Below are 8,767 nucleotides of genomic sequence, written 5' to 3' on the forward strand. Positions count from 1 at the left end.
AAAAAATGCTCAACATCCCTAATCATCAGAGAAATGCAAATCAAAACCACAATGAGATATCACTTAACCCCAGTGAGAATGGCCTTTATCAAAAAAACCCAAAACAACACATGTTGGCGTGGGTGTGGAGAGACAGGAACACTAATACACTGCTGGTGGGACTGCAAACTAGTGCAACCCCTGTGGAAAGCATTATGGAGGTATCTTAAACAGATTCAAGTAGACCTGCCATTTGACCCAGCAATCCCATTACTGGGCATATACCCAAAGGAAAAAAGGTCATTCTGTAACAAAGACACATGTACCCGAATGTTTATAGCAGCACAATTCACAATCGCAAAGATGTGGAAACAACCCAAATGCCCATCAATACATGATTGGATTAGTAAGCTGTGGTATATGTATACCATGGAATATTACTCAGTTATAAGGAACAATGAAGATATGACATCTCTATGGTTCTCCTGGAGAGAGTTGGAACCCATTCTATTAAGTGAAGTATTCCAAGAATGGAAAAACAAGCATCACATGTACTCACCAGAAAATTGGTTTTCCTGAACATCACTTAAATACACATCTAGGAATGACACCAATCAGATATCAGACTGAGGTGGGGGGTGGGGGAAGGGATGGGGGTATGCCTACACAATGAGTGCATTGCACACCGTTTGGGGAATGGTAACACTTGAAGGTGCTGACTCGGGAAGGGGGGTGGGGGGAGGAGGGACATATACCTACATGATGGGTGCAATGTGCACTACCTGGGGAACGGACACGCCTGGAGCTCTGACTTGGGGGGAAAGGCGGTACATGGGCAACGTATGTAACCTGCAATTCTGTATCCCCCATAACAATAAGATGAAATAAAAAAAAACCAAAACCAATTATTCTGTGACCAAGATGCTCTTGTTACTCACATTGCTTTGATGAAATGTTTTACATGATTTTTTGCTTGATAAAATATTGTAAGGATTTTTATAGTCATACAATATCTTCTACAAGATATTGGTTAAATATAATCCTTTAACTGAACATGCAAAAGATTCAAAGATTTATTGAATGCAGGTCACAGTCAGCCTCAAAGAAGAAAACCAGTCCCAAAGGACTGAGTATTAGAAAACAGGATCATAGATGATTAATTGTTCTGCTCTCATTGGTCTCTACTCGAGTGGTATAGCTCCTTTTCCTAAGAAATACTTCCCCCAACAGGGAAGAGACCCTTACAGACTCTTCCACCTAACTATCTATCCATGCATTTCTCTATCTGTCCATCCATTCACCTTTGTGTGTGTGTGTGTGTGTGTGTGTCTGTGTGCGCATGTGTGCGTGCACGTGTACATATGTGTATATACTCTACTTTGTAAATCTGCATCCCTGGATCCACCTGACTTAATCAGAATTGTATATTTTGTTTGAGCTGGCCCAAACATTTTTTTATTCTAGGAATTAGAATTTGGGAAGATTTTTAGCCATAGTTCTGAAGCAAGGGAAAGGCAAAAAGGATTAATTAGTGCTGAAAGCTCATATGTATCAATAGAGCACCATAATGACAAAGAGGATGGCTTTCTGTTAACAGCTGAATGCAATTCTCTGAGCCGTCAAATTAAAGAACTGAAATAATATCCTAGTGATAGACATGGGTAAAAGCAGTCTAAACTCTGACTAAGTTCAATGTGAACAGATAAGAATGAGTTGTATCATTTTACTAATAAATTACTTTATGACAAAAAAAAAGTTGTGTGGCTTCATGTGAAATAAATAAAACTGAATATAATTGTCTTTTGATGAAACTAAAACTTCCTAAGTTGTCACTTCCTATGGCTTTCTTTCCCCCAAATAAATACTATAATTATTAAATAATGAATAGGAAAAGCTTAGAAATAAAAATTGCAACCATTAATGTAATGTTTAGGAAGATAACTGTCAGTAATCATTGTGGTATATATCTCCATGGGGAAATTATTCAAATATATTTTTAAAAACAACTTCAGGAAATATAGTTATTATAACAAAGAAGCTAATATTTTTATTTCTATTAAATTTATTTTGTTGTTAAAGATTTGTAAATACACTAAACAGCAACACTTCACTTTCTATGCAATTCTATTAATTAATATATGTATATGTATAGGTATACACATACTATGCAAGTTAAAAAATAAGAGTATCATTTAAATAGTAGTATGTGTTACTAAGAGGTATTTATGTCTTTTTGCCCTTTGCTGAATATCTCATGCATCTTCATATCTGCATCAAACAGCACAATACATGGATCAGATTAAGGGCTCAATAATTAATATATTGAATAAAGCATATTATTGGTAATTTTATTTGTGTTTAATGACAACTTTTAAGAAATTTCTTTTTCTTCATTTTTTCATATCTTACAAGTAAATTCAGTGTTCTCCAACCTTTTTGGAACCAAGGGCCGTTTTCATGGAAGACAATTTCTCCATGGGCGGGGGATGGGGGGAATGGTGTCAGGATGATTCAAACGCATTACATTTATTGTGCACTTTATTTCTATTATTATTACATTATAATATATAATGAAATAATTATAAAACTCACCATTGGTTGGGGACCTCTGGTAAATTGATTCTGTCAGAACATATATTAATTGGTAGGGTTTAATTCACAGCTGTTTTTGAATCTTTACATGTTCTCTTCACTTACGATACATCTTTAAAGCAGAATATATTTGCATATTTATTTTGTATTCTTTTCCTGACTTTTTTGTTTCCTTGATGCTCTCATAATAAAATGTCTTCAAATTTATGAATACATTTCCTATTTCTACAAAGCAGATGCATTTGGTAAATTGTTACTTAAATTGCCTGTTATTTAGTAATATTTGGGTAATACTAACTCAATTTTTTTTTATTAATTCTGGCTTAGGCCTTTTCAACTTACAATTAGATAAGCCACTATCATAGATCAAAGTGATTTTTTTCTTTCAGTTCAACTTTATTTAATTTTTTGTAGGGTTTTTTTTTTTTTTCTCCCCACAGCCCCTGTTCTTTAAATGCTGGTATTCTTTAAGCTTCTTCCTAGGTAATCTCAGTACTCACATGGCTTCAATTACTATCTATTTATTTATATCACCCAAGTCACATTTGGCCTGAATGGCTTTCTAAAAAGGTGTACCTCTATTCCAACTGGATGTTGCATGTTATTACTTAGATATCCTATTAGCAATTCTGTTAATAACTGGACTTATTCCAAATGGAACCCAACCTTCACTATACCTCCTTCTGAACAGACACAGGCTAGAAGAAAGGCTGTCCTGGGCCCTGTGCTTTAGAGGGCTCCTCTTTGGCCACCTTTAGCTGGCTACTTCCTCCAGGGCCAAAAGTTGGAAGGGTTACTGGATATATTTTCTTGGACCTCAGATCTGACTTCTGATCCACACTCTGTGCCCAGAATCTCACAATTCCTTCTCAGGCCTATTTGGACTTCTTCCCAGGGTCTGCCCTTCTGCCTGCAGTCCTCACCTACAATTATGCTTGCTTTCTTGCATTAGGGCAGGGTTTCCCAGAGAAACAGAGCCAATAGGATGTATATATACATATATAGAAAGATTGGTTTTAAGAAATTGGCTCCACCGATGATGGAGGCTGGCAAGTTCAAAATTTGCAGGGTGGGCCTGCCGGCTGGAGATCTAGGGAAAAGCCAATTCAAGTTCGAATGCAGTTTGGCTGTTTGCTGGCAGAATATCTTCTTGACAGATAGAGTCAATCTTTGTTATATTCAACACCTCACTGATTGGATGAGGCCCACCCACATTAGGATGCCAAACTTCTTTACTCAAAGTCCATTGATTTAAATGTCAATCTTATTCAAAAATACCTTCGCAGACAGACTCGGAATAATGTTTGACCAGATATCTGGGCTCCTTGGCTCTGCTGAGTTGACACATAAAATTAACCATCACATAGCCTCTGCTCCTGAGTGGTGGTAGTCAAGAAATGCCTATTTCCAAGGGATGTGGACATGCAAGATAAGCATGGGTTTGGAAGAGAAGAGAGTGGAGACCAGCCCTTCTTACGCGTATGCTTCCTTTCAGTGCAAAACTCGGGGAAGTCCAAGAATTCTAAACTTGAAGCTGCCTTCCAGCTTATTAAGAGGGAGGAAGTTAGAGGACCTTTTATTTAATCATCTGTTGCTTGCTTTGTACTTTCATATATTTAGACATATGGAAAGAAGACCCACCCTCGTACCGAATCCCACTTATGTTCAGGATGGTATCCTCCTCACCAAGATCTTTCTCCTGTTATGCTCTATTTATTCTCAGGGAATGGCACAAACACACAACTAGTTCAAGCTTTTTATTTTTAATTCCTTCTCCTTTCTCTTATCTCTAAAATCCACTGCATTATGAATTCTTGTCAGTTATACCACCTGGACACCCTTTGTGTCTCCTCACTTCTCTTTTTCCTTGAAAACATTACTCCAGACCTCCTCTCTCACCTCCATCCCTGCATTCAGTCTGTACCCATCCTATCCATTTCCCAATATTGAAGCTGAAGCTTCAAAAACAAACAAACAGACCTAATCTGATCTTGAAAAGCCTAAAACCTTTCCATGGTTTCTCATTTTGTTCAGGCTAAAGTTCATGCTTTTATCTTGATAGACAGGGACCTTCATGAAATGATCCATGACTACTTTTCTAGGTTTAGCTCTTACCCAATTTACCCAAATTACATAGAATAGTGCATTTCTTTTAGTTCTTGGGATTTTTTTTCTCTCTAAACTTTCTGATTTTTCACAGGCTGTTTCATCTATCTGACTAATTCTTACTTATTTTCCAGTTCCCAATTTAAAAACACTTTCTCCAGGAAGATTTTCCTGAACTCTCAAACCTGCACCAGTTGCTTCATAAGGGACTACATTTTATCATAATTCTTATTGGGCATTAATTATCTGTTCCCCCTCCCCCAAGACTATGGAGGTTGTGCCTATATTGTTCAATTTTCTGTCCACAGTGGCTAACACAATGGTTGGCACATAGTAAGAACAAAAGAAATATTATAGATGAAACTAAAAACAGAATTTGTATGCATTTTGATATTTTTTAAGCTATTAAACATGGACATTATATGCGATTCATATGTATTTTTCTTTGGAAATATAAGCAAAATATTATTTTGATGTTCCATATTCTGTTCACATTCAGTAAAATTTAATGTTGTTTGGTTTTGAAGTGTTTGTTTACTCAAGAGTCCTGCTTGGTTGACTACAAAAAGTAGTACTTCCTGTAGAAATCCTAGGAGTAGGCCTTATGTTTTACAGGGCTTGTTCTGGTCATTATCTTACAGTCCCTTAACTCATGGGCAAGGAGTTTATGGAACCACAAGATGGGAGCACATGGATTCTGCACTTTCTCTTGGCATAACAGTCCAGGTACCTGGAAGCATGGGATTTCATGCTTAAATGGTTCCAAGCTGCTTCTAGAACATATTTGAGACACTTTCTGGCCAGTGATGAAGGATACAGCCAAGGGCAGGAAAAGAAGAATGGGTTGGGGTGGTGCGCCCAGGGTCCCGGGGCTGGTATAGCTCGTTCCCTCTGTACCAGGATGTAGCAGATAATTAAAAATTTATGTTTGTCAGGGTGGGAGGTTAGAACATACTTTATTTAATGAATTTTTCAGATGTTTTAGCAATTTGAAGAATTGATTTATAAATTTTAAATATTTTGCTATATTTAATATTTGATATATTGGTGTGTAGGCTCTGCAAATATCAGGGGTGGGTCTGGTAGAAAGTGATCAAAATTGTGAACTTGTGTATGAATGTAATTTAGTGTAATCTTTTTCTGATATGTTATGGGATTTCCAGCAAAGATCCTATAGAACTAAATTAATACCAAAACTAGGACTTCACTCATGTAATTGTAACTACAGACTCTCTTCAAACTTACACCATGCCATAAAATACAGTTAATTCTTGGGGCTGCTACTATTTTTATAGGTTTAGAATATCAGATATATTTTCACATTTAGCCTTAGTGTCTTCTCTCTTAAGATCTATTATAGAATTTTTTATCATCTCAATATCTCTTCTCTTTAATTAAAAGAAAGATAAAATGTCTCTTTCAAGAAAAAGTAAGAACTACCCCTGTGATATACATTTTTGTTGAGCTTATGGGATCATAATCCTTATTCTATATTATATATCTCAAATAATATCTTCAACTATGGCAATGTGGGTGCTTTAGAAGAAAAATGTAATGGATTAACATTTCGGGTAACAATGGCCAACACTAAAGCATAATCCTGCAGTTATTCATGTCTTAGTTACTAAAGAACATTCTCCCCAAAAAGATTGAATATATGTATAATGATTTAAGTTTCTAAAACTTATAATAAGATCTTTTTCCATGCACAAAGCTGCCAAGACTTTACCTGGCATCTCTGTAAGATCAATTCTTCAAATACCTCATCCCATTATTTAGATACAAAGAAATTGTAAGAATAAGAAGAGAGGTTCGTTTAAGCATATAGCTTTTAGTTAAACATGTTCTTTTAATCTTCATGAAAGCCATCTCTTAAGTTAGCCATGATAGTAAAATCCTTAAAGAGAAGAAATATCCTGAAATGGTAAATTCCATTTGCAGAGGCCAGATGTAGATGGAAAAAGATACTTGGCTACTTGCTTTTTCTTTATACTTTTCTTTATACTTTTCATACTGTTTTACTCTGTCCAAGCCCTAAGACATAAACTTCTACTTTATTCTCACCACCATGTAAGAAAATAAGTCATTTCACTACTTGTATTCCTTAACAAATATGAAAGCTTGAATAATTTTTAATGGCTTAGAAATAAAGTAATTGTTTCCCCTTAGGCATCCCAGAACCTACATTTATAATTGTTCATGTAATCTCATTTGTTTGGGGTCAAAATTTATTAAATAGCACTGTGTTAACTAAAACAACAGGAGATAGCCCTCTCTGGGTTTCTTATTGATGACAGACCAATGATTGACTGCCAAGATGATTTATAGCTTTCCTTTCAAATAAAAAGAAAAAATGACAGAAATACTTTCTAGCAATAAACCAAAGTCCTCCTGACTGAGGAAACGGTTATTATTTTTCTTTTCTCAGAAAGAATAAAAATATAAATATTCAAACTTAGTTTTTTATACTGAGGATATTAAGAATAAAGTATATTTGTAGATAAATTTGGAAATTAATGAATATTGAGTCTCATACAATACTGAAATTTTAGTTGGATTTAAAGTTAAATATAGAAAAAAACCAAACAATTGAAAAGAAAGAAAATAGGAATTAATATTTATTAAACCCTTTCATATGGGAAGGTTTTCTAGCTTAAAAGTAGTTGAAGTGGTAAGCAGTCAATAAATTAGCCACATAAAACCTGTAATTTTATATATAAAAAAAAGAATGGAACCCAAACTTCCAACGATAAAACACATTCAGGAAAATAGCATTATTTATGCATCAGAAATGCAAATAAGCTAACTTTTCAATTACCTGGTAATTATTCAATAAATTAAGTTGTTTTTATTTAAGGTACTTTAAATGCTACTTCCAGGTTGCACCTGAAAACTTTGTAATAGTATTAAAAATGCTAGTAGGGTAATATTAAATGGCAAAAACAAAATTTCTGAAGAATCATCACAGCTATTAAGTACAGTTGGCCCTAGTATCTGTGGGTTCCCCATCCACGGATCAACCAATGGTGAATTGAAAATATTTAGGGAAAATTAGAGAGGTTGCTTCTGTACTGAACATGTACAAATTTTTTTTCTTGTCATTATTCTCTAAACAATACAATTTAGCAACTATTTACATAGAATTTACATTGTATTAGGTATTATAAGTAATCTAGAGATGATTTAAAGTGTATAGGAGGACATGAGTAGATTATATGCAAATACCCTACCATTTATCCAAGTTACTTAAACGTTCACAGATTATGGTATCTGTAGGGGATCATGAAACAAATCCCTCACAGACAACAAGGGATGACTGTACTATTAATATAAAAAGAAAATAATGAAAAAAATTAAACATAGAAAAGATTGCTAGAAGCCTATAACTTGGGAGTACAAAGGCTAAGAATTAGTGATTTTCTTTTTTATCTTTTTTAATATGTTCCCAAGTTTCTGAATGTTTATTTTGTTATTGAAAATGATTAAACTCTTTTAAGAGAGAGAAAAATAAAATTAGCAGTTCTAGTGAACATGTGGAGTGAAGGCATTTGTATCTTCATTTCACAAAAATGTATTAAAATTATTGTGGAGGTTTTGTAAATGGGCACAAATCCTGTATTATCTCTCCTAGATGAGAGGTGGGGATCTCGACTCCTCTCCTAAATCTGGGGCTGATCTTAGTGATTCTCTTGAAACTGATGGAATGGACTAGGAGTGATACTGAACATTTCCAAGGTTAAGTCATTAAAAACAGTGCAGGTGCCTTCCTACAATCTACCTCACCTTCACATAAACCAAGTTCCCAACCATTGAGTCATCCCCAGCCACTGAGTCTTCCAGCTGAAGTCCCAGATATTTTAGAGTGAAATAAACCATTGTTGCTGCCCTGTATGAATTTCTGACCCAGGGACACACAAAAAGTTATAGTTTTAAGATGATCAATTTTGAGATATTTTTTCATGCTGTAGTTGCAAAATGAAATAGAAAATCATTGGTTCCTATAAGTCAAGTGAGGCCATCACAACATCCTAAATGTGTGGCACTGGCCTTGGAGCTTGGTGTAGAATTTGGAAGGGCCTGGAGGAAGGGC

Source organism: Eulemur rufifrons, chromosome 6 (assembly GCF_041146395.1).
Source record: "Eulemur rufifrons isolate Redbay chromosome 6, OSU_ERuf_1, whole genome shotgun sequence".
NCBI lineage: Eukaryota > Metazoa > Chordata > Mammalia > Primates > Lemuridae > Eulemur > Eulemur rufifrons.